The sequence below is a fragment of the Chinchilla lanigera genome, unplaced genomic scaffold (assembly GCF_000276665.1).
Source record: "Chinchilla lanigera isolate Chin_1 unplaced genomic scaffold, ChiLan1.0 scaffold00003, whole genome shotgun sequence".
Lineage (NCBI taxonomy): Eukaryota > Metazoa > Chordata > Mammalia > Rodentia > Chinchillidae > Chinchilla > Chinchilla lanigera.
In genome coordinates this window covers 12,254,292-12,279,559 of record NW_004955404.1, presented here as the reverse complement: position 1 = coordinate 12,279,559, position 25,268 = coordinate 12,254,292, and the positions used below count along the sequence as shown (strand labels likewise).

Sequence of the window (25,268 nt, the reverse complement as noted above, 5' to 3'; positions counted from 1 at the left end):
CCATGTGGGCCTTTGCAGTTAGCATGGTGAAGCCGCTTGCGGTCGGTGCGGGTGCTGCCTGGGCCTAGAACCTGTCCGGGGTGACTTACTGTTGTGCTTTAGATCTAGTCGCCCCCCCCCAAAGCCTCAGGCACTCAGAGGGGGGCTTTTGGTAGGCAGTGGGTGCTGGTCTGAAGGGGCAATCGCTGGGGTGCCAGCCCCAAAATAAACCTCGCCTCTTTACTTGGTGGTGTCAGGTCCTGTGTCTCAGTGGCGAGGACCCTTGCTTTTCTGTTGAAGGTCCTGTGGGGTCAGGGTACTGGCAGAAGACTCAGAGGAACAACTGTGTGGCCTTTTACTCGGGCCTGCTTGCCTGGCCAGCGCCATGTCCCTGAGCTCCTGGGATTGCTTTTGATTGCCACCTTGCAGTGGCCTTGTGTACCATCGTGTTGTGCAGCCATCCCAGAATCTTCCAGAATCTTCCAGAATCTTCCAGAATCTTCCATTCTCCCTGAGGAAACTGTGCTCGTGAAGCACCAGTCCTTTTTCCTCCCTCAGGCTCTAAGAACCCTGTTCTCCCTTCTGGAGTCACACAGTCCCCGTCCTTTCGTGACGACCTTCTTTTACTTCGCCCAGCATCTTCCCGTTCACCCGTGCTGTCCTGTGGGCCACATTTCGTTTTCAAGGCCAGACAATGTGCCATGGCAGGTAGATGCCACATTTTGCTTATGTGTTCATCTGTCAGTGGATGCTTGGGTCACTTCTACCTTTTGGCTGTTATGAAGAAAGATGCTGTGAGCGCAGCGAGATAGTGCACATCTGTAAGCCCAGTACTCAGGAGTCTGAGGCAGGAGGATCACTATGTGTTTGAGGCCAGCCTGGGCTACACAGTTCAAGGCCAGCCAGTTGTACATAGCAAGACTCTGTCTCAACAAAACAAAACACCACAAAAGATGTTAAGAACATGAGTGTGCAAATATGTCTGTTCAGATCTCTGCTCTTCTTTTGGGTGTATGACTGGAAGTGGAATTGCTAGGCCATGTGGTAATTCTGTGTTTAATTTTATGTTATTGCTGTACCATCCCCCACAACTCTTTTTTTTAAATCTAGAAACTAGTACTTTTTTTTTTTTTGAGACAGGGTATTACTGTGCTGCTCAGGCTGGCCTTGAACTCAGTATGTAGCCCAGGCCGGCCTTGAATTTGCTGTGATCCTCCTGCCTCAGCCTCCCAAGTGTTGGGATTACAGGTGTGCATCACCATGCCCTGCAACATTTTTCAAAAAACAAGTGCATTGGTTTGATCACTCCCTTCTCAGGCAGACTTTCTTTGTCTTTCTATGAACTTTACCTTTTGTGATTGCGTTTTTTCAACACACTGAATATTTGAATATCTAAGGGTGTACACTCAGCTTACAGCCAGGGCAGCTGGGTACATTGTTACCTCACATGCCTGTGATCTCAGCGCTGGGAGCGGAAGTGGGAGGGGATAGCAAGCTTGAGGCCAGCCTGGCTACACAGTGAGTTCAAGGCCACCTGGGCAGGGTATGGAGACTGCGTACAAACGGACAAACAGATGTCACAAGATGAGACGTAAGCTGAAAGGTGCTGGAGGAGAGCTGCACTGCTGCGTGCTGCAGGCTCTCATTAGAGGGGGACAAGAAAAGACCCCCGAAGGATGTGGGAGTTGAGATAATCTTTGATAAAGGAAGAAAATGTCATTCGGTAGGGATTTGCGGAATAATAGTCCAGGCAGAGGTAATAGAAGGAGGCCTTGTGTCCCACAGAGAATTCGGGAAAGCTGGGAAGGTTAGTTAAGTGTTGCCTTGTGGGGCTTGAATGCCGTGCTAAACACCTCAGCCGCGCCGCATGCTGGGGAGCCGTGAGCCCTTCCAGGAGGAGACGCAGCTGTGGTTGCATGCAGCGGTCAGGTGGGCTGGAGGCTGCATTTGTACAGCCCCTGTGGCCGCGGAGAAGGCTGCTGGGGAAACGTGAAGGTGGGTGCCTGACCCCACATCCCGCTCGGCGCGCTTTGCAGGGTTGTTCCGTGTTGTGGCGCTTCATCTTTGAACCTGCATCGATTTAAAACAAGCTACGATGATTGACATCTGAGACAGACCTTGGACAGGGTGGAGTCAGGCAAGGTGTTCCTTTTCGCTAGTCCAAGCTGTCAGAGCAGACACTCAGCTCTCAGGCTCCTGCGAAGGGGTGCGGTGTGCTCTGGGGTCACCACCTCAACCGTGGTCACCATCGTCTGTCCCTTAGGGCGCATGGCTGCCCTGGGGTCTCTCCGGTTTTGGCAGGGACTGTGTCAACGACAGTGCTGTCCTGAATGTTTGGCACGATTGTCAGGAGAAAGAAGCCTCTATAAATATTTGATGAATGAATGAAGTTTTGGGACACATAGTCCTTAAGATACCTTACAGATTTAGTGTGTAAACCCACTATTCTGGGAGGCTGAGGCAGGAGGATCTCAAGCTTAAGCCTAGTTTGTATAACTTAGAGAGACCCTGTCTCAAGATAAAAAAAAAATAAAACAGGGCTGGGGAATGTAGCTCAGTACAAAGGCCCTGAGTTCAACCCCTGGCATTATGGGGGTGGTGGGAAGTCACGTCCAGACGTTCTGGTTCACGAGGCCAAAGATGTTCCTCACCACACAGAGGGCGGAGTCAAGGCCTGTGGAGCTGTGTGATTGGCCTCCCTGCCTCCCTGACCTCAGGGCAGGAGTGCACTCTTTGGTGTCCACCTGTCAGTGTTCCCTGTGACCAGCTGGCTGGCCTGATCGCTGGCTGACAGGGACAGAGGAGTCCATTGGGCGCTCCTGCCCTCCCCAGACTTACACTGGTCACGCAATGGAGGCAGAGTCTGTGCTGCTCACAAACGAGGTGCTCTTTTTGGCAGGGGGTCATTGGTACAGGAATAACATTTAAACTACATTCAAAACCTTTGAGGGTTTTTTTTGGTTTTGTTTTGTTTTTTTGTTTTTTTCTGGTACCGGGAATCGAACTCATGACGTCGTGCTTGCCAGGCAGGCGCTGTGCTGCTGAGCTAAATCCCCAGCCCCGAGGGTTTTTTTTTTTATTGTTGTTTTTGAGACAGTCTTGCTATGTAGTTCACATTGACCTTGAACTTGCTGTGTAGCCCAGGCTGACCTCAAACTTGTGGCCATCTTCCTGCCTCAGCCTCCCGAGCGCTGGGATTACGGGCTTGCACTCCATGCCTGGTTCCCTGTTCTCTTTTTGTGCCACATTGCATTGTCACAGACAGACAGTAGCTGGTTTGAGGATGGGAGAATGATTAAAGATTCTGTTAAGAAACCTGGTATTATAATGAGCAGCACACAAAAGGATTTGAGTAAATGAGAAATTAGTTAACCAGATTATGTAAATTATAGGAACAAACATTCCCCAGCCAACCCAATAGATATTCAAATTAAATACATGTTCAATAGAGAGAATATTTATTCCTCCCATGCATATTAAGAAAGACTTCTCAAACTGGGCGTAGTTGGATTTTTAATTTAAAAACTAGTTTGAGCCCCATGTAGTAGATCTATTTCGCCTTTTTATTTTTAGTTTCCCAGAGGAGGTTGCAGCTGTGGGTAAAGCACTGTCACAGCTTCAGGAGAACGGTCGAGATTCGTGATTTCCGTGAACAAAACCCTTTTGGCTAAGGCTGGGGGCTTAGCTCAGTGGTAGAGCATTTGTTTTGCATATGCAAGGTCCTGGGTTTGATTCTTGCCCCCCCGCCAAAAAAAGCCCCACAAAACACCTTCTGGGTGATGCTTCTTGAAAAGCTTAATTATTTTTATGTATTTGCTTAAGTTCTTTATCTTCTTGCTGGGCACAATGTCTCTTCCTAGCCACATTTATATTTAGCAGCTGGAACTGGCCCCGCCAGCGTCCTCTCTGTTCTCCCTGCTGTTCCCTCCTGTCCCTGTGCCTTGGTCTCTCTGGCCCTGTCTGCACAGCTCCGTATCCCTCCCTTTGAGCTGATCTGCGGGAGGATGGCAATGGTGTGAGATGAAAGCGGTCTGCATTCCTTTGTCATTTTCTTTTATAAATATTTCACAGCGTTCGCTGAGCAGTTATTTTACATTGATATAGGAACAGTGACTGGGCACCCTTTGGAGGTGGTTTCTCTGCCCGTGTCGGGCCGCTACATCATCTCAGGAAATGGTAAAAGCCCCAAAAGCTCCTTTGTTCTTGCGTGGTGCTTTCTAAAGACGTGTTCGTTAGAAATCAGTGCTTGACGCTGGGTGTGGTAGTGCATCCCTGTCATCCCATCATTTGGGAGGCTGAGGCAGGAGGATTGCTGTGAGTTTAAGGCCAGCCTGGGCTGCATAGCGAGACCCTGTCTCAAAAAAACAAAATAAAACAAAGCACAAAACAGAAGTCAGCAGTTGATGAAAATCCTACCTTAGTCTTTCCCTCCATACATGCCCTTTCCCGTGTCTCAAGCTTCCGAGACACAAAGCCGTAAGAAATTTGCAGACACATTTCCTTGGCAGCCAGATCATACCTAGGACCTTCCAGGGAGGTCTGTGAACTGTGGTCTCTGCTCTTTTTCATGTATAAAGCGTTTCATAGTTTGTCCCGGACTCCAGAATACCAATGACAAGTGCTGTCAATAGGGAACTCCCAGCCTGCCATCCACCTGTGCCCACCTGATCCAGAACAGGCTAGGACCTGACTGAGGCATCATGGGAACTCCAGCCCATAGCCAGCTGCCATGGTAACCTCAGTTGCGTGCTCACGATGCTCACGATGCTGCCTGCTTGTCCATTGTGAGAAACCCTTGACACCCCTAAACCCTGAGAACCTTGCTGCATGCTCGGCATCAAAATGCAGCCTTGGGCATCTCTCGACGGGTGACCTGAGCCCTGGGGACACTGGCTTGGCTTCAGAGAGTGCTTTGCAAAGCACAAGAGCTCTGCAGAGTGGCTGGGTCTTGCTCCTTCTGTCGGTGAGCATCATGGTGGTAAAGCGGCTTCCCCAGGTGGCAGAGACCCTTCCCCCGGCGAGTGCGGGCACACTCTTGCCGTTCCCAGCATTCCTCAGCACGGGAGTAAATGCTGGGACGTAGCCTCAGTCTCTTCGTGGTCCTCGGACTGCGGACTACCGAAAGGAGCTTCGTCGCAATTAGGAAGGCATTCCAGACTTCCTTCTCTTCCTTTGAATACCACCGCAAAACCAATCTCTCAGTTAAAGGAGAAAAGTGACTTAAAATCCCAAAGTTCTTTGCACCTGACACCCAAACCCTGTCTGTGCGTTTGTAATCATTGTGCCAATGGATTTTGGCATTGTTTTTTATTTATTTTTGTTTTTGTTTTTTGAGACAAGTTCTCACTGTATCGGGAAGGTTGGCCTTGAACTTGCTTGTATAGCCCAGGATGGCCTCGGACTCATGGCAGTCTTCCTGCCTCAGCCTCCTGAGTGCTGGGATTACAGGCGGGGGCCACCAAGCCTGGCTGCATTGTTTTTAAAAGAAAAAAAATTTCTACCAAGTGGAGTGCTGTAGTGTTCTGTGTTGCAGTCTTTGTTTTTTTTTTTGGTTTTTCTCCGGTACCGGGTTGGTTTTTCTCCGGTACCGGGAACCGAACTCACGACCTTGCGCTTGCCAGGCAGGCGCTTTTGCCGCTGAGCTAAATCCCCAGCCCCGCAGTCTTTGTTTTTATGGTTTTGGGTGTGTACTATTTCGGGCAGTAGACATGCCGTAGTGTGCTTAATCTTTCTCTAAGTGCTCTGGGTTGGCATTTAATGTCACTAACACTACAGAGAACACTTTTGTGTTGGTGGCCTTTCATTCCCTGGGATAATTTCCTAAAGCTAGATTCTGGTGAATTACAGGAAGCTTAGGGTATTTATGGTATCAGAGCATCCATCCTTCCTTCCTGCCTGCCTGCCTTCTTTTTTTCCCTGCAGTCTAGGGATGGAGACCCTGGGCCCTTTCCCACTGAGCTACACCCCCAGGCCGTATTTTTTAACTTTGAGACAGAGTCTCACTAACTTGCCCAAGCAGGACACAAGCTTGCCATCCTCCTCCCTCAGCCTCCTGCAGTGCCAGGTGCCTGCTGATTTCTACAAGTGTCACTGTCACCGCCTTTCCATCTGCACTGGCAATGTTACATAGACTGATACTGTTTTTCTTTTCTTTTTTTTTAAACACGGTCTCCCCATGCAGTTCAGGCTGGTCTTGAACTCACTATGTAGCCCAGCCTGGCCCCTCAAACTCAAGGTGATCCTCCTGCCTCAGCCTCATGAGGCTGGGATTATAGCCGTTCACCATTGTGTCCAGCTTGTTTTACTTTCAAAAAACAAAATCCCACAATTTACTTTGCCATTTTAAGAAAAAGTGTTAATTACAGGGAGATGTTTTAAACTGATGAGAATGCTGAAGAAACCAACTAGAGAAATTAATTTCCTTGTATGAGTAACGCACAAAACCTTGTTCTCTTTAATCTTAAGTTGGCAGTTTGTCATAAGAAATAGATTTTATGAGGTATTTGTTTCTCTAGTCCTTTACCCATGAAATAAGTTGTGTGTGCATGCGTGTGCATGTGTGTGTGCGCATGTACATGTGTGTGCATGCCTGTGTTTCAGGGCTTGGCAACTTTTCCCAAGCAAAAGCTAGCCCGCAGCTCACTCTCGTGTTTGGTAGCTGTGGCCGCTGGGCCGCCAGAAGCCAGGCCCTGCGCTGACGTCCCCTCTTGGCAGCAGTGTGCCGGACCCCAGACCCCGGGAGGAGGTGCGGCTCTGCTGGGCTCCTGTCCCGCGGCCGCCTGTAAACCAGCAGTACGCGCTCTACGGCATGAAAGCTCTCACCCAAGCGGCTCGTAAAAAGGATCTCGTGAGTTACAAGAACAGGGCCTTCTTCGAGGACCTGGACTTGAGGAAGATGTCCTTTAATATTTGGGCCCCTGGGCTTTTCCGAGTAGCGACCCACTCTAACGTCGCGAACCCCGTCCCTGTGTGAGGCAGGGCCATGCCCTGGGCCGGTAGTTGCTGGAATCCACCTGCCCTGCGGCTCTCACAGCCTCGGAGTCTGTCAGAGACTCGGGGTGGGGGTTGGAGGGTGGGGGGTGACAACCTGACAGTGGTCTGGCCCGTTCCCATCGAAGCCGTCTTTAGCTTCTTGTTATCGTGGATTCCTGTCCCAAGTCCTTTTACTTATGACGATCTACTAGGACGAGCCCCTTAGCCGTGCATACTGATTTCTAGAACTACAAAAAATTAATATATTTTAAAATTCCGCTCCTTGTATATTTTGTGGATGAATTTGTCTGTTGCTTAGCTGCACTCGGTAGAGTAGTCTTCACGGATTTGTGTATTACGGGAAATTTGCTTTTTGTTGTTTTGTTTGTTTTTGAGACAGGGCCTCACTCTGTAGTCTAGGCTAGCCTTGAACTCGCTGTGTGGCCCACACTGGCCTCAACCGTCTGGCAGTCCTCCTGCCTCAGCCTCCCAAGTGCTGGGATTACAGGCTTGCTCCACCATGGAACTGTGCTTTTTTGAGAGCCCCAGCTAATGTTCTGCTATGTGGTGCACGTAGGTGAAGGTAAATCCCTGTCGATGAGCCCTGCAGGGTGCTGCTCCCTGCCCTTCGTGGGCCGGGCCACCACTGCAGCTTGGTGACAGACGACATGCGTGAGGTTTGTGGTACATCCATAGCTCCCTGTCTCAGCTGCAGCGGGATGCCCGAGGCTGGCCAGGGCCTCCTGGAGAGAGGGTTTATGTGGACTCATGGAGTGCGAGAGCCGGGCCCCAGTGCTGGCTGAGTCCGGGGAGGCGCAGGAGGGAAGCAGGCACCTGCGGGAGGCCGCAGCCAGAAGCGGGAGGCCGACGCCTCAGCTGTAGGTGCCTCGGCTGCAGGTGACCAAGCTGGTGTCGTGGGGACCATGCTGACCTTTCTGAGTGGCAGAGCTGGGCCTGGTTCCTTTGAAGTCCTTGTCTTTGCAGAGCCAGGACCCGGGAGACCAGGTGCAGGGGACAGACGCTGGCCTTCCCGGGCTGTGCACAGCGGAGGCTGTGGGGCCGAGGCACCGGGTTGGAAAAGTCCAGTTCCAGATGTGGCCCAGTGAGGGCCACCAGCGATTGGGCTTGCTGCTGCAGAGTGACACTGAAGACGCTGAAGGGAGGTTCCTGGAACCCCTGTTTGTCGCGTCTGCTGACCCCCTCAGATCCAGGGGCTGGCGGAGGTTGGGGTCCCTGACTTGGTTTGGCCTCCCTTTGTCCTGCGAGGCAAATTCTCCTCACCACCTCACTTGGGCTTCTGTGTGATGCTGACTTCAGGCCCCTTCAAGGGAAGATATATAAAAATAACGCGTAATGTCAGCCTTCCCCTAAGGCAAGCTCTACCTTTGGTTATTTTGAGACAGGATCTTGCTATGTAGCCCAGGCTGGCCTCGAAAGCACCGAGATCCTCCTGCCTCAGCCTCCCGAGTGCTGGGATTCCAGGCCTGCGCTGCCATGCCTTACTGCGAGCTGTGAAGTGCTCCTCTCATAGAGCGTTAACAAAGAATTGATGTTCCACTCCACAGGCCTTTTTAGGGCATCAACTATATCATATACTTTTATCTTTTCTGGTTACAATAAATAAAGCAGATCGTTTTCTCTGCATTATTCCATCTCAGAATTCCCAGCTTAAGACCTTTTTGTTTACAGTATGTATTTTTTCTGTTCTTTATTACCTGGGTGGGATTTTATGAATTTTTTGGAGGTATAACTTTTAAAATGCTCTGGTTTTGCTTGGGCTTATGCAAAATGAGTTTGGAATATAACTTTTTAAGTGGAGTGTTTATCTGAAAGCTTGGAAGAAATTCTCAGGCTTATTTATTTACATAGACCTGAGGGAGAGGAAAATTCCATAATTATTTTCTGATGCTTTTCCTTTGTTGGACCATTCATGTGTTTCTGTAACCGATTATAAATTCTTAAGTGTTTGCTTTTTCCTTGCTCTTGGTTTCATTTCTTGATTCTCTTTGTCATTTCAAAATTCTTTCAGGAGATTGCTCATTATTCTTGCTTATCTTCTTTCATAAACGCTCTTTTTCTTTTTGTAAAGCTCTGGTAGGACGCTGTTTGCTTGTATTTATGGTTTCCATGTTTAAAATATGGTTGGCGACTTCAGTTTTTTTTTAAAAAATGTTTTCTTTCAAGCAGTATCTGACTACAGGGTAGGTGTTTGACTTGCAAATGGTTGGTTAAGTTTTATTTTTATTTAATTTTTTTTGAGATGAGGTCTCTGTAATCCCGGCCGGCCTTGAGCTTGAGGCGAGCTTCCTGCCTCAGCCTCCGGAGTTCTGGGATTACAGGCGTGCACTGTACAACATAAACACAGAACTCCTGTGACAGTGCTGTGTCAGAGATACTCCTTGCTGTGCAGAATTGAGTTAAATTAAGGGATGCGAGTATGCGCTACGGGAGTGGCGCTCGCAGCTGGGTGTGTGTCGGGGGTGGTGAATGAAAGCCGCCTCGCACACACAGAGAAGCCCAGCGCGGTGCAGCCTGGGGCTCGACCTTGTGGCCGGAAGAGACCCGTGCCTCCTCCCGGCCCCGTCACCACTGCCTTTCTCTATGCTGCCGCCTGGCCGGGGATGAGGTTCAGTGAGTCGGTTTCAACCCAGCTCTGGGTTCCCTGGGAACTGAATTTCGCTTTGGCGAGGAAGCTTGTCTTCGTTCCTCCTGGACTTCATTTTTACTGTTAAGTGTCGACTGTGTGTCTGTAGTCCTCCTTCTCCTCCTCTTGCTCTCTCCTCCTCCTCCTCCTCCTGCCCCCACACCTCGTTTTCTTTTTTTAGATGTTTGAGACAAGGTCTTGCTATATAGTCGAAGCTGGCCTTGAACACACAGTGATCCTCCTGCCTCAGCCTCGTGAGTGCTGGGATTTCAGGCCCCACACCCAGCTATCTCTGTTTCTTTTTTCTTTTTTTCTTTTTAAAATTTTTTTCTGATACCGGGAATCGAACTCATGACCTCGCGCTTGCCAGGTAGGCGCTGTGCTGCTGAACTAAATCCTCAGCCGACTGTCTCTGTTTCTTGAAGCCATCAATTGTGAGCTCCTCTCAGGGACAGTGACTCTGTGTGTGCGGTGTCTTAAGTCAGCGCCTTCCTCATCACATGGCAAAGGCAGCGGCGGGCACCCTGGGGCTTTCCGTCTCAGTACTCGCCGTGGCCCTGACGCGCTGTGTGTGCAGTGGGCTCCTTGCTAATGGAGTGAGGAGAGTTCTAAGAAATTGTAAAATTCGTAATTTAGAACTAAAACGTAGTCCCAGGACGGGGGGAGATAGCTCAGCGGTGCAGCGCCTGCCTGCCAGGTGTGAGGTCCTGAGTTTGATTCCAGGTACCAAAAAACCCCCAGAGAACAAAGTCCCGTGCTCTTTATGTAGGTCTCACAGTCATTCAGCACACATTTTTGATAATTGGATGGATTTTCCCCTTGCCGTTAGTAGCTCAGCTGGGTGATTGGCATAGTAGCTGTTTTGGGCGCGTCTGTGCTAGGGAAGGAGAGAGGGTTGGGAGGCTTTGTGATGTGCCTGAAACAGCTGAGCCGCGAGGTCTGGGGAGAGTGGAGAGGGTGGTGTTGAGGCCACGACTTGGTGTCAACCAGTCTGAGCCCGGCACTTATGACCATGGCAAATTGATACTCTCTGTCTCTGTCTCTCTCTCTCTCATTTTTGAGACAAGGTCTCACTCTAGTTCTGGCTGGCCTTAAACTCACTCTTTGGCCCCGATTGGCTTTGAACTCAGGGCAGTCCTCCTGCCTCAGCCTCCCAAGTTTATATGATGTGCCTGGTGAAGTTGATCGATCTCTGTGCCTCTATGTCCTCGTCCATAACAGAGGGGCAGTGACGGTGCGCACGGAGTGGTCAGTATCTGCGGAGCTCTTAGAGCAGTGCTTACTGTGGGGTGGGAGCTGCGAGAGGGCTGGTTAGGTTGCAGTAATAGGTGCTTTGTTTCCCCTGCAGTCTGTGAGTCAGAGGCCCAAGATCCAGGAGAGATGAAGTGAATTCTGCAGTACATGGCGCTTCTTTCTTGTCCGGTGGAGCAGCCACAATTTGGTGGGCGACCTATTGGCACCTATGTCTCCCCCCATGTAGCATTCGTGGCAACAAGGTGCCACCTGTAATCGTTACATTAATGTTTTACACGGACAACATTGCTTAATTAAATACCTTATGTGTCAACTAGCCTGACATTTAAACTTTCTCCGGATTTCACAGGGGGTTCGACTTTTCCCTGACACGCTTTTTCCGTGACATTTCACTGTTGTAATTAATGATTAATTCTAGGGGCAGAACACATTACCTTTCCTCTCCGCTTGTGTTTCATCCGATCATGTGGGACATGATCATACTGTACAGTTGATTTCTCAGATAGTATTGAACCTGCTGGAGAACTTAACAATTTGTTCTTTAATGGCTTAGTGGAAAGTGCTTTCTTTTTCCTATCTTGAAGGGAAGCTCGGTCATTTATAATTCACTGGACTTGGTAAGCTTTAGGGAATGTTTTCTTTTTTTTCTGCAAGTTGTGTGAAATATTACTGTTACTCACTGTGGAACGGGTGTCAGTGGAATGAACGTTACCCAGGCTGTAGGACACATTTCAGTTTTGGCATTGATTTCTCAAGCAGCATTCCCAGGGCGTTTGAAACCTCAGCAGAGAATCATCAAAAACTTCCTTATTGAATAATGGGACCCCTGGGAATATGTACGCTCGATTTGGAAACAAACTTTGCTTTGTAGTTTTTTAAAGAACAGGCCTAGTGTTTTAAAAAGAATACAACTTTCCAGACACATTTAGTTAATTACTAAGTCTTGTCATCCTCTCATGAAGTAAGAGTTATCTCCTAGGGCCTCTGAGATCAACTAAATTACCCGCTAGGTAAGATAAACTAAATTACCTGCCAGAAGCAAGATATGAGTTTGGCTGAGCTGGAATTGATAACCAGTGTCTACCCCCTGAGTCTCAGGACTTAGCCTGTCATTTCCAACCTCACCTTGATGCCAGTGGCTAGGAAAAGCATTGACTTGCTTCCATTTCTGTCACAAAAAAGCATCTCAAAGTAGCCCAAACCGGGAAGCAACTGTAATGTCTTTCAGCAGGGGTTAGACACACTGTGGTATGTCCATACAATGGAATATTAAGCAGCAGTGAAAAGGAATATGCAATCAGGGCACAAAAAAGACATGGAGAAGCATTAAGTGTATATTGCTTAGGTGAAAGAAGCCAGTCTGAAAAGGCCAGTGGTTTGTGACCCCCAACTATATAACATTCTGGAGAAGGCAAAACTATAGAGATCATAAGGAGATGAGTGGCTGTTGGAACAGGGTGGGAGGAAAGGGGAGGATGGATGGATGGACAGCAGGAGATTTCAGGGCAGTGAAACTATGCGGCCTGATGCTGAAATGGTGGGTGCATAACAGTTGTCACGAACTATGGAACGGGTAGCACAGCGTGAGCCCAGTGTGACCGAGAGACTTTAGCTCATAACGGGGAATGAGTGTTGTTTTATCAGCTGTAACAGACGTGCTCCGCAAATTCGAGGTGCTAGCAGCAGGGACACTGGGGGAGGGAGGCGGGGTTATGGATCTCCCTGCCATCTGCTCAGTTTCCCTCTGACAGAACTAAAGAAGTCCACTCGTGAGGCATGGGCTCACATATTTGCTGTTCCCGTCACTGGTGACCAGTGTGTGCAGCCTGCCCCTCAGCCGCAGCCGCCTCCCACACCCCCGAGCTGATGGGCTCCTGTTCTCGTTGCCTGAGCAGCTCTTGGCCCTGGGGTTCAGCCTCTGGGCTGGCTCCCCGTTTGGAGTTTACGGCGGGTTTTCAGGCCCTCTGGGCATCCGTGCCCGCTGGGGTCCTTCTCGAGTCTTCTTCCCGGCCCACCTGTGCCACTGGCCTCCGCTCCAGGCCCCCGTTGTGGCTGTGACTCTTCCTGGGCCCCCTCCAATCTCTGCGTGAGGTCATCCGCTGCCACGGGTCCCCTCTGATGTCCCTTTGGAACCTCTGGGCTCTGCTGAGCCTGACAGACTTGCACTTAGGTATCATCAATACCTAAGTCACCGAGAGCGGCCGAGGGAGGGCGAGTGCTTACGCTGAGAATCTTCTGGACAGCCTGTCACCGGGCTGTGTCCTCAGTCAGACACACAGCCAGGGACTTCCTTGTCGTGTCTACTTGAATATCAATTCTGGACATTTGCATAATTCCGTCTTCTTTCTCTGCATTGAATTTGTTATCAGTTTGTGAAGATTCTGGATGTTACACTCTCCCAATATACAGCTTGTTCATCCGCGTTGAACCACCAGCTTTTCCTCTGTGAAGCGTTAAGAATGTTTGCTGAGTGACCTGGCTCCAAATCCACCCAGCACACACTGTGAGACTTTGTCTTAAAACTGCCGAGTTTGGGATCCACTCCACAGCTTCTGCGCATGCCTGCCCACCTGCCAGCTTGGCCGCCACCTCTTCGCCAAGCTTGGCAAGGGTGTGTCCTCTGCGGTCCGCAAGTGTGTGGAGAAAACCTCTACACACGAAGCTGTCTGGTATCATCAATACCTAAGTCACCGGAAACTAGAATGTGAGCCCAGGTGTCAGCTTCTGTAGCCTCCAAATCGCGTGCTCCTCCCGGCAGTATTTCTGAAGGGGGATTTCACTGCCTCCAGTTTGACCTTGTTACTCCTGAGCAGCTCTTTGAAGAGTGGTGGCCAGAGAGTGCTGGAGCGAGGCAGGTGCCAGCCACCGCACACGTCGGATTTGGGAGCGTGTTAACCACACTCACCAGCGTGACATCCTCCGCGGGAACCCGAACCCCGAGAACCCACTGCTGGCGGGTAAACGCAAGGGCGCTGCCAGCCTGGCCAACTGTGGCCTCTCTGTCGCAGTGCAGGGACAGTAGCAGCTTTGGTTTGGTTTTGTGGCTGTGAGTAACATGGCGTCATTCACGTCAGGTACGCAGTGACATCACAGCGTACTGGTGGGGAAGCAAGGAGTTCCGGGAATGCTAAGAGAGCAGCACCCAGAGAAGCTGATTGGTCACACCCAAGGACGGCTGGCCCAACCACCACCGCCAGACCAACAGAGAAGATGGGTGGGCACGACCCGCTCCTCACACTGGTACCCCAGGTTACTCGGACCCTCCCTTCTGAGAGGGGGATCAGCACCAGCTGTCTCAGCAGATCAAGGCCAGAGTCTAGGATTTCCTATCACCTTATGGCGCTCCGTGTCTCCTGAAGCCAAGAACTTGATCAACCAGATGCTGACTGCAAAAGCTTCCTGGACAGGAAGTCGGGGACGGTGTCAAGGGTCCACAAATCCCCGAGGTGCACAACGCTGCAGGTGGGTGAGGGCTCCGTAGAGACCTTCAGCTCCACCTCAGAAGACGAGGACCTCCCAGTGCGAGGACAGGAGACCCCTGAGATCACAGAACAGCTGATGCTGGCCATCCACAGTGGGGACCTAGCGGCCTCCACAAAGAGTGTGACCCCGGCCTCGCTTCCCTTTGACCCCGAGGCCCTCGGTAGCCTGATGGAGGGGGTGGATTTCTGTAAGTTTTACTTTGAGAGTCTCCTGTGGCACAACAGCAGGCCCATCCACGCTGCCATCCTAACCCCACAGGCCACTGAACGAGGAGGACACACCTTGCGTCCCTTACGCCACCTCCCCTGGAGATTGACAGGCAGGGTCGGCCTCGAACCACCAGTCGGAGGAGACTTGAGTCTGTCACTGCTCAGGGGCCCATGCCACACCATACAGCCCAGGGACATTAGGAGACTGTAGCTGGAGGTCGGACCTTCACAGCCAGTAGGAATAATTTAAATACAGCCTTTCTTCTGAATGTTGGTAGACCATAGCTTTGTTACAGCGAAACCTTGAACTGAAGATATTTAATAAAATAACCTTTAAGCGGTCATAAACAACAGCAACAACAACAAAACTGCATGGTTTTGGCCAAGCATGGTGGTGCATACTTTATAATCACAGCTGCTCAGGAAGCTGAGGCAGGAGGATTTCGAGTTTGAGCGCAGCCTGGACAACTTAGCGAGACACGTCTCCAAATAAAAGGGTTGGAGATGTAGCTCAGCACTCCCTGGGTTCAATCTCTAGTATCAACAAAAACAGCAACAAAAACAGTGGTGGGCCATGGCTATAATCCCAGTACTCTGGAAGGCTGAGGCAGGAGGATCACGAGTTCTAACCCAGCCTGGGCAAATTAGCCAATTAGCAAGACACGGACTCACAATAAAAAGTAGGAAAAAAAAAAAAAGACTGGGGAACCCATCTGAGAAAGTCTGGGGTTCAGTCAGTCCCTCATACTATGCAACAAACAAACAAAAAACGAAAAAACCAAAAACCAAAAGCAAAAGTGTGATTTCACCCTGTCTTGTAAATTTAAGTGTCCCATGAGAGGAGCACCCTCCGGGGCTGTTGTTTCAGACAGGTCTAACTGTGCTGCTTTCCCTGTTTTCCTGCCTCCGCTAATCTAGGTCAGCCTCGGCCCAGCTCTGGCACTTGCTGGCCACGGTAAATAGCACCGGGTGCCAGGGGGTGTGTGTGGCCCACGCCAGGCTGCCTCCAGTGCTGGTAGTTAAAACACCGTTGCCTTTTCTCAAGGAACACTTGGGACCCCTGTTCCTCAGGGAGGCAGTGTCTGAGGCTTAAAGTTTGCAAACCGCCTGTGGGCAGGAGTGGAACAGCCCCCTGGGTAGCTGTCTTTTCTGGTCCCACATCGTTGCTCCCGTCCCCAAAGGCGCTACGTGTAGTTGTCAAAAACCCCAAGTCCTCGTAACTGCCTGTCTTTGGTGGGGATCTCAATTACTGTGACACGTGAGTGATACGTTACTTTAAATTTTTATTAGCACACGCTTGCGGTGCATTCTGACGGCATCCATTCAGGAGTTAGTACGTGCACAAGGTGCACCTTAATTCTTTTTACGTCCCTTCCCCGCCTCTGCCTTCACCTCTTGGTCCCCTCCCCATTTGAGAGAGATTTCTCTCCCGGCTTCCTGTTATCTGTCTTTCATTTTGCTCTGTAATTTCCCTGTACTTTGCATTTCTCATGTAAGAGAAACCAGGCACTATTTCAGCTTGCGTGTCTGATTTATTTCACTTAACATTGTGGTCGCAAGGTGCGTCAATTTCCGTAGAAATACCTCAAATTCATTCACCTTTGTAAAGTAGTCCCCCTTTGTGCATAGACACCACCTTTCCCTCGTCTGTGCAGACTGGCAGCACACGTTCAGTGGTGTGTTCGGCTGGGTGTGGTGGCGCACACCTGCCAGCCCAGCACTCGGGAGGCTGAGGTAGGACCCTCAAGAGTGGGCTGCAGAGAGAAACCCTGTCTCAAAAGGAGACAACGACAGTAAGTATTGTGTTTGTCGTTTCTGTCGATGTTGAAGAAGCAAACCCGGGGAAACGCGACAGTCGGTATCATGGGCCAGGCAGGCTGGGGTCAGTGCCTCCCACACGTACTGGAGAGGCTGAGCGGAGGGCGTTTTTGTGGAGTGGAGAATGCGGTGCGTCCCGCGGAGAACGCGGCCCGGCCTGAGAGCCACGTCCTGTTTATGTGGCAGGGATGTTGTGAGCGTGGCTCGCGAGGGCCGGAAGTTGTTTGATCTTTCCGGCCTTCCTCTTACATCTTATTTCCCTGGACATTTAACTCAGGGGTCAGATAGGGCGGAGCGAAAGTTTAATCAAGAAACTGACAGCAGCAGTATGTGAAGTACTGGGGATTTTTTCTTGATTTCCTGATTTTCTGCTGGGATTTTAGACCCTTTTCTTCCCAGTTCCTTCGACGTCCACCTCCATCCCACTTACTCAGGCCTTTGCTTTTCTGTGAGGGGAGGAAATGTGCTTTTCCACGAGTGCAAACACTGGTGTTGTCTCTGTTTTGAGGAGGTGAGAGTGTGAATCAAAAACTGATTGGCAGAGGAACATGGCTTTACCTTGCCAGGAGCTCTTGACACAGTCAGACACCAGCGTGCGTCCCGTGCATGCGGGGTCGATGGCAGCGATGCTCTGGGTGAAGTTAGTCAACGAAGGAGCTGTTCGATTTGGCCTGAGTGAGGGTTCGCACCTTCGTTTGAGCCTCACTTCACTGGGATCCTCAGAGCCTGCATCCGAACCCCGACCCCAGGCATCTTGAAACCCACAGTGATGCCCGCTGCAGCCTTTCTGAGCCAGGAGGCGTAGACTGGGATTCAGAACTCCTTTCTGTGAGCTGGATATGGCGGCGCACACTTGTATATGATCCCAGCACTCTGGGAGGCTGAAGCAGGAGGATCACTCAGGCAACCTAGTGATCTAGCAAGATCTTGTCTCAAAATTAAAAATTAAAAGAAAAAGGAGGGGCTGGGGGGCTGGCGATGTAGCTCAGGGGAGCCCCTTGGCTCAGTCCCCAGTACCACACAAAAACTCCTGTCTATCACACACCTAAGTGATGGTGTGTGACTTGTTCCCTCTGCGGAACCTCTGCAGCGGAGCGCAGGGAAGGGAGGTGACCCAGAGAAGTGGACAATAGCGAAGCTCCTGAGCCCCAGACCCCTGACTTTGAGCTGAGGGGCGCCTCATTCCCTAAAGCAGGAGGCCCGGATGTCACAGTCCTCCCCGGAATGTGGAGACTTTGGGTTGTGCAGTGCCCAGCCAGCAATCCTGCCTTTTATGTGGGGCCGATTTCCTCAGGTTTAAGGGAAGAGGGACATACTTCAACCTGGACTTCGTGAAATAACCTCCGTGGAAACGATGACAGCGAAGGAATGTCCCTTGCGTTCTGAGTTCTCCTTGAATTTTCCAGAGATTTGTTGGCACCTTTTGAAGAGAGCGTGTTGATTTTATTTTTTTTAACATGGTTGGGGGAGACAGCGAAGAAATAATCTGGGTTTGGTTTCTGCCGTGCGTTTTCTTTTCCGTACTTTGCCCTGACGTCGGGGCGCCCTCCGTGCTGACAGTTCCGAGCCCGGCCTCCTTTCCCCCCGGATGATCAAACGGGCCGAGCCGGCTCTCTTACCGTTTGAAGTGTCTGAGTGACGGAAAACAGCCATCTGAAGCCGTTTCTCTTGCTCACACACTTTTGGAAAATAAGCAAATCTACCCGCACAGAGGGCTGGTTTTGAACTTTCTCAGAACCCCTTATCTAAGTCCCTGTGAAAAGCTGAACAGAGTCGCTGGTGCTCCGGAGTCTGGCACTGGCTCCCTTCTCCCCGGCGTCTGCCTCCCAGGGGGACAGGAATACAAGGTGGCTTTGTCCCAGGGCGGTTTCCGGCCTCAGAGCGGAGCCTGCGCACAGAGCCGCCGGGCTTTGATCGCACGCCCTTCGCCCTTTCCGCTCCTGGGTGTCCCCGTAGCGGCACCTGCGCGCCCTGGCCCTCCGCAGTGCTGGCCAAGTGCTTCGGGCCCTGCCCTGCTCCTGTCCCCGCCGGGGCACCCCCTGCACACAGGTTTCCCTGAGTTGCTCTTCGCCTGGGATTTTGAAGCAGTCTGTATTTAAAACTGGAAGGGGAGAAAAGGATCAGGCACAAAGTTCCTCTTTGTCAACCTGTTTTGATCGGTAGTTGTCCCTTTGTTCACTCTTTGTTCACTCTGACTTCATTTCCTTGGATTTATGTTCTGAATGGTGCTGGGGCAGTCAGTAGGATTACGTGTCTTTAGTCCATAAGAGGAAAAGACGTTTAATTGGTTTTTTATTTTCTCCTTTTCCTCCTCCTCCTACCTCCTTTTACTTTTTTTTTTTTTTTTGGAACAGGGTCTCACTTTGCAGCCCAGGCCCATATTGAACTTGATAGGTAGCCCAGGCTAACCTCACATTCGAAATCCTCCTGCCTCAGACTCCGTGCAGTGCTGGGATTGCAGGCGTTCACCACCACGCCTGGCCTTCTGTTGTCAATTTTAAAACATGAAGCTAAATTTATGATAGAACTTTTAAGAAACTTCCACCATGTTCACCAAACTGGGTGCACCATTTTATATTCCCACCAGCCACCAGCAGAGGATGAGATTCTACTTTGTTCACATTATTAATAACACTTGTGTCTTTTGTTTTGTTTTGTCTTTTTGAGACAGGGTCTCACTATGCAGTTCAGGCTGGCCTTGAGTGCAGCCCAGGGTAGCCTTCACACTCACAGCGATCCTCTTGCCTCAGCCTTCTGAGTGCTGGGATTACAGGTGTTTGCCACCACTCCTGGCCTTCTGTTGTCAGTTTTATTTATTTATTTTTTATTTTATTTTTTTGGTTTTTCTCTGGTACGGGGAATCGAACTCACGACCTTGCACTTGCCAGGCAGGCGCTGTGCCGCTGAGCTAAATCCCCAGCCTTTTGTTGTCAGTTTTAAAACATGAAGCAGCAGTTGACTTGTAGCACCTTCACCATTTCTATTCCTTTTCCTGCCAGTATTTAAAATTGTATTATGTTGATATTTTCAGGACTTATATTTTACAGCTGTTGTGATTATTTTAGATGAGATTGGACATGTTCAGGGTGAGAGGGCTGTAGACTTTTATTATGATTTTTTAAGCCTTCCTCTTGTTTTGTTTTTACCACTTACCTCTTGTTTTGCTGGATTTTGTCTTTTATTGGTTTCTCTAAGAAGGGCTTGGATAGCAAACCTCTGAATTCTTGCCTATTTAAAACATTTGGGTATTTATGAAAGTGAAAGATTACCTTAAAGTTTTGAATCCTCCGCTTCTTTGAGGACACTTTTCACATTTATACCTTGATGATGGCTGTGAAGAAGTCTGAACTTTTGCCTCTTGCTCTTTTTTCTTTTTCTTTTTCTTTTTCTTTTTTGGTGTTACTGGCAATTGAAGCCAGGGGCTTTGAGCTACATATCTGGCCCTTTTTCACTTTTCATTTTTAGACAGGATCTTGTTAAATTGCTAAGTTGTCCAGATTGGCCTGGAACTTGAGATCTTCCTGTCTCAGCCTCCCAGGGCGTTGGGATCACAGATGTGCACCACCACTCCCAGCTGCATTTCTTTTTAGTTGCTTCTACTTTGATCTACATTTTGGTGATATGAGTTGAATACCCTTAACCTGAACTACCTCAGACCACAAGTGTTTCGGAGTTTGAGTTCTTGGATGGTGGAATACTTGCGTGCACACAGCAAGAGTTCTTGGGGGTGGGACCCAGGTCTAAGCACACAGCTCATTTATGTTCCTGCACACCTTGTGCACGTAGCCTGGAGGTCACCTCACATAGCGTTTTTTTTTGTTTTTTTTTTTTTTTTGGTTTTTCTCCGGTACCGGGAACCAAACTCATGACCTTGCGCTTGCCAGGCAGGCGCTTTTGCCGCTGAGCTAAATCCCCAGCCCCCACATAGCGTTTTTATTACGTCTGTGTTTTGGTTGCCACCATCACAGGAGGTCAGGTGTGGGATTTTCCATGTATGATGTCTTGCTGGTGCTCATAAAATTTTGGCTTTGGGAGCATTTTTGGGTTTTACATTTTCAGATCAAGAATGCTATGCCTGTATTTTTGTTCAGCCTTTTGTTTTTATGCCCTTAAGATCAACTCGCATGGTGTATTTCCTGCCAGTGTCTTCTCATAGCTTCCTTAAACTCTTACAAATCCTGCTATGTTTTTGCTTATGGAAATCAGCTCTTAAGCTTTGTGAACTTATGACATGTTTGAGCAAAATAGTAATCTGTTGCATGTGACATCTGTGCGATGGGTGTTCAGCTGTCTTTGCTTGTTTGTTTTTTGCTGTAGGGTCTCACAGTATAGTTCAGGCTGGCTTTGAAGTCACTATGTACCCCAAGCTGGCCTTGAGCAATCCTCCTGCCTCAGCCTCCTGGTGCTGGGATTTTGGGTGTGCACCACTATGCCCCGTGCCATTGTTTGTTTTTACGTTTTCCTTCTTGCAGCATATTGTGAAAAGGTCCGTTTCTTGTTGTTAGAGGAGCTCTTCATCTTCTAGCGTTGGTAGGGGCCTTGTGCAGGCCGAGGCCCTGTGCCGTGCTGCCGGTTCCTGTGACGGCAGTTACTGCAAGGGGATCCATTCAGCCCTTGCTCTTCTCTCGCTTGCTGCACCTTGGGCTGGATGCTGGTGGTGTCCTAAGCAGTCTGCCTTCCTCCTGTGGCCCCAGCAGTGGCCGGCTCCCTCCCAGCCTGGCCTAACGGCTGCGCCTCCTCATTGCCTCCCACCTGTGCCGGCCGCTGCTTCTGCTCATCTGCACGCCTGTCCCCGCCGTTCCAAAGTAGCAGAGGTGCCCCGCGGGTGTGGCGCGCATGCTTGCTTCTGCCTGTCCGTCCTTCACTGCACTTCGGCAGCTCTTTCTCAGGCTGCACTTGCGGGCTGCAGATGTCTTCTAGTCTCCACGGGGAAAGAGTTTGCTCTTTTTTGTTTGCGTATGCTCCGTATTGCTTTTGGGTGTCTTCCAAGAGGAAGTCGTTAAACTGGGATATTATGACCAGACAACTCTAGTTTTTAACTTTTTCCCTGCCAGTTAAAAATATGAAAGCCGGGCGTGGTGGCGCATGCCTATAATCCCAGCACTTAGGAGGCTGAGGCAGGAGGATCCTTGCGAGTTCAAGACCAGCCTGGGCTACAAAGTGAGCTCAAGGCCAGCCTGAACTGCATAGTGAGACCCTGTCTCAAAAAGACAAAAAAAAAAAAAGAAAAAAGAAAGTAATCTTTGCTGTTCCTTGATCTTTGCAGTTCCTGTTTGTGTGGATGGAACCCAGGGCCATTCCACAGAGCTATATCCCCAACCCTTGTTTAGTTTTCCCTCTGAGACAGGGTCTGGATAAGCTTCTCGGGCTGAATTTACACCCAGCCTCGCCTCCCAGAGGGCTGAGATTACAGGCGTGGGCCACTGCACCTCTATTATTTTGAGTCCTTATGGAGCTCAAAGGTTGGAGCTTGAAGCGAATGGAGGTAAAGTCAGAGTGGCGCACAGGCGGAGAGCTGTGCTCAGGAAGGCTGTAGCTTGGCCAGAGGCGTGTAATTGAAGACAGCGCTGCATTACTGCTTAGCAGTTTCAAGGTCGAGCATCAGTTGTGGTTGCCCCGTTAGGACTTGCAGCCTTCCCCGATGCCCCTTGGCATTCATAGGGTGCCCTGCTCAAGACTTGTGGTTCGATTTATGCGTGAATTAAACAGACCTTTCCATGCCCGGCCACAGTCTGCATGCAAATACGGAAACAGAAGGACCTTGAGTGATACATTTTGTGAGGCTTCCATATCCCAAAGTAGAACTAAGACAGGCAGGAAGGCAGCTGAGGACTACAGAAAAAGGAAGTCAAGGTACGAAATCTTGGTTCATTACCAACTCAGATTCGTACATGCCAAGGTACCAAAAATGAGAAGGAATCGCATCTGGCTACCTGGGTGAGAGGGAAGAAAAGGCTGAGCTCATGGGCTGAGTGGCTTTGCTGTTCGCTCAGTAGGGCTGACGATGAGGTGTTCCTATGGGGGACCCAAGCCTCCTGGGGTGGGCGTGACAGGGAGAGAGAGTCTCTTCCTGCCTGCTTGCCATCGCTGGGCATCAGGGTCCAGCTGAGCCCTGTGCCCTTGACTCTGAGCGGTAGGTGGTGGTCATGGTCCAGATCTAAGCGGCCCTGTAGCCTCCCAGTTTGGAAGGCGGTTGGATCGGGGCGCTTACAGCTGACTGAGTGTTTGGCGGAGTCTGGCTGGAAGAGGTGGTCACTGGGGGTGTGGCCTGGACGGGTTTATCTCCCTCCCAGCTCTTCCTTTCACTCTGCTTCCTGTCTGCCGCGGGTCACTCTGCTTCCTGTCTGCCGCGAGGTGAGCCGCTGTTCCTCCGCCAGGCCCCTGTGCCACGCCGACCTGCCTTGGGGTCAGCCGAGTCTGCACTGAACTGTGAGCCAAAATCAGCCTCTCCTCCCTTCAGTGGAGGGTGTCAGCTGTTTCCTCCCAGCAATGAGCAAATACACAGGCAGAGAGGCAGCACCAGCTCCGGGACCCAGGGCGACCCTGTCCCTTCTTGGGAGCAGCAGGGGAGGGGTCAGTGCTGAAATAGGAAAGTCCTGCAGCCGGGAGGCGGGGAATGGGGCGGCTCACTTGCCTGATGGCGTACTTTTCTCTGGAAGTTCATTTATTGTTAACCATGAAACAACAAACAGAAAATATCTATGAGAGAGAGTCTGCCTGGTGTATGGAGAGGATTGCGACCACAGCTGACCTCAGAACGAATGCCTGTCCACCTCCATTTGATTCACTGAGCGTCCTCAGTGATCCACCTCCTACCCAAGCGTAAGGCGCAGTGCTTGGCCTGGCGGACTGAGTCAGTCTGGTCTTGTCTTGAGGGCCCCTGGGTGAGTTACCCGAACCCTGGGTCCCACAGCCGTGCAGGTTAGTGTAGGTCCTCAGTAACCCTTATTTGGTGCCGACATCAGGAAGATGCCCAGTACCAGACTATGGACTCAGTGTGGCTTCTCAGCAAGGCAGCTGGCGTGAGCGTCCTGAGTGATGCTGTGACCAGCTCGGGGCACACTGGTGAGGAGGGTGGGTTTGCCCCGTAAGTGCTTCCTGGGCAGCACTTGGGCCCCTGCCCTGTGCAAGGGGAGGGCGTGTCTTCAGGACTCTGCGATTTGCGTTGCTGGTCCAGGACATCCGTGTGGCACCATGGTCCCAGCTTTGTGCCTGTACCGAGAACATCAGAGGTCTCACTGGGTCTGAGGTTTAAAGCAATGCTAGAAGTTTCCAGGTAGAGGAAGAGGCAAAGCCTTCAGCCAGGGAGAGTCCCACCTGCGAAGGCCTGGTGAGGGATGGAGGTGGTGAGAGGAGAGAGGGAGGGCAGGTGCCCTGAGAGAGCAAGAGGATTGTTTTGTGTCTAGGGAAAGCAGTACCTCTACTGGTATTCCACTAGGTGTAACATACAGGGGGCAGGGAACAGCAGAGACCACCAGGCTGTGTAAAGCAAGATGACGTGGAGGCAGAGAGCATGATAAGGCCATCTTCTTGAACAAAGAGGAGTGTCTCTTCTATAGGAATGGAGAGAAGGTGGGGAAACAGTAGGCAAGAGGAGCCCAATGCACATCTGTGGTCGCTGGACGTGGTGGTGCACGCCTGTAATCCCAGCACTGGGGAGGCTGAGGCAGGAAGATCGTTGCGAGTTTGAGACCAGCCTGGGCTACAAAGCGAGCTCAAGGCCAGCTTGAGCTGCATAGTGAGACTCTGTCTAAAAAGACCCCCCCCCGCAAAAAGACATATTGCCATCAATGCCTTTCAAAACACTCCTGGATTTGAACGCCGCACCTATCCCATTGTTCTTGATGCTTTCTGAAACAGTTCTGGACGTCCTCTTTCATGAGTATTTTCAGTTACGCTTTCATGATTGTCTCATATCGATTCCAAACATTTACCTTTTATAATCCTTTTGACATTGGGCAAGAACCAGAAGTTGCACAGTGCCAGCTCCGGTGGATAAGGACGCACTAAAGTTTTTAGGAGCCTGCCTTTCCACTCGGTGGCACTCAGCAGCAGCGTTCACCATATTTTTGATCACATCTTGTAAAGATATTTATAAAAGAGGACTTCCAGAACTGCTTCACAGTGTAGCAAAAAGCTGGGCGTGGTGGCCCACGCCTGTAATCCCAACACTTGGGCAGCTGAGGCAGGAGGATTGTTGTGAGTTTGAGGCCAGCCTGGGCTACAAAGGGAGCTCAAGGAGAGCCTCAAGTGCCTAGGGCGACCCTGTCTCAAAAAGACAAACATAAAACAAACAAAACAAAACATAATGTGCAAGAGTAGTGGGACAAGTGTGTTCAAAGTGAGCAGGAAGGTTTTGCGAGGGGTGAGTGGCAGTGTGTCTTCTACTGTAATAAATATTTTTAAAAACATTCGCCGTATATTTTATCACCCCTTGTAGTTCACAGAATGGCTTTTTTTGGAAAGAGGAGCAGCTGGAGGGGTGGGTGGCAGGGAAGAGATGAAGTGGGAAGTTATTATAATAGGAACAATATAGAAACGGGGAGAGAGATCTACCTTATGTTGTTGACGTCTGCGTGAGTGTGTTTGTGTCTCCGTGCCCCCGAGAGCAACAATGCATGTTTTATCCATTCATCTTCACGACACCCACGTTACTAGTAGGTTCCCGTGTCCGCACCAGGTGATGAGTGGATGCTAATGATAGGACCTGGGCATTCGTCTTCCCAGAGTCTAACGTGTAAGAAGTAATGCCTAGCTCATGGTAGACGCTGTGTAATAATATGTGGAACACAACTAAGTCTTTAGTATGAGTAATTAAGAACTGACTGTGGAGCTAGAAAACAATAAAATATGCAGCCATATGCAAAACTATGCAAATGAGAAGCATGCAAAAAATATCTTGCATGCTG

General features: G+C 50.2%; 1 protein-coding gene across 4 annotated transcripts in view; it reads left to right on the top strand.

The window, feature by feature from the left end:
• Positions 1-25,268, top strand: part of Farp1 (FERM, RhoGEF (ARHGEF) and pleckstrin domain protein 1 (chondrocyte-derived)) — a 266,618-nt gene that overhangs the window by 37,283 nt on the left and 204,067 nt on the right. For 2 of the 4 annotated variants that reach the window (XM_005374081.2, XM_005374078.2), the window contains exon 1: positions 1,473-1,570. The exons of 1 other annotated variant lie outside the window; for it this stretch is intronic. The gene's annotated coding sequence lies outside the window, so the exon portion shown is untranslated. Of the gene's footprint in view, positions 1-1,472; positions 1,583-25,268 lie in introns of those variants that run through there. One more of the 4 variants, XM_013516119.1, reaches the window with a different exon arrangement.